The 935-nt window shown below is 41.2% G+C and overlaps 1 pseudogene; it reads right to left on the bottom strand.

The window, feature by feature from the left end:
- Nucleotides 1–322: 322 nt before the first annotated feature.
- LOC112469248 lies at nucleotides 323–441 on the bottom strand (annotated as a pseudogene).
- Between the last annotated feature and the right edge of the window lie 494 nt (nucleotides 442–935).

The raw sequence follows: 935 nt of genomic DNA, 5'->3' as shown, positions 1-935 counted from the left end.
GAAAAATTCTTACTAAACTTATCAAATTGATATGCCTTCTCTCCTGAATGGAGGATATAATGGAAAAGAGTGGCCTGGCCAGTGAAGCCCTTTCTATGCTTTCTCTCCTGTGTAGACTTTGATGAACTCAGAGATCTGCAGCTTGACAATAACCTTTGCCATCTTTTCCTTATTGATAGGGTTTCTCTTCTACATGGATACTTTCATGACTGCAAATATTTTTTTAATTAATTAATTAATTTTTTATTTTTTAGACGAGGCAACCCTTGGTTGACCTCACAGATTGCAAGGACCTTGTCAGCTTACCATCCCTTATTTTTTAAGCCTACAGTACCTGGTCTTCCTAGGTGGTCTCCCATCCAAGTACTAACCAGGCCCGACCCTGCTTAGCTTCCGAGATCAGACAAGATCAGGCTTGTTCAGGGTAGCATGGCCGTAGACCGATTGCAAATATTTTTGAACTGGCTGATACCTATAGCCCACTCATCACATTTGTAAGGCCCTTCTACTGTGTGAACTCCAAGATGAATTCTGCGGAAGCTCTTAAGACATTCTTCACACAAACAACGTCTCCCCTGTGTGGATTGTCTGATGAACTCAAAGACCCATACTCAGGCTGAAGCCCTTACCATGCTCACACCTGTGAAGCATAGCGATATGTTGATGAAGGTTCAGAATGGGTGGAGAAGATGTATTTGTTTGCTGTCTAGTCGGTGCATACGAAGATTCTTTTTTGTATCTAGGCACCATCTCTTCCTCTTCAGGTTCAGAAACCATCTCTTTGTGCTTTTTATTGTCAAATGCACTGTTTCTGGCTAATCTGTACTCAGACCCTCTCCTTAGCACCTAATCCTGGCAAGCATTGATCTGTTCTCTTTCTATATTTTTGCCTTTTCCAGATGTCATATAAATTGAATTGAACAGTATGTAACTCT

Source organism: Pteropus alecto, unplaced genomic scaffold (assembly GCF_000325575.1).
Source record: "Pteropus alecto unplaced genomic scaffold, ASM32557v1 scaffold170, whole genome shotgun sequence".
NCBI lineage: Eukaryota > Metazoa > Chordata > Mammalia > Chiroptera > Pteropodidae > Pteropus > Pteropus alecto.
This window is presented reverse-complemented; position numbering and strand designations above follow the sequence as displayed.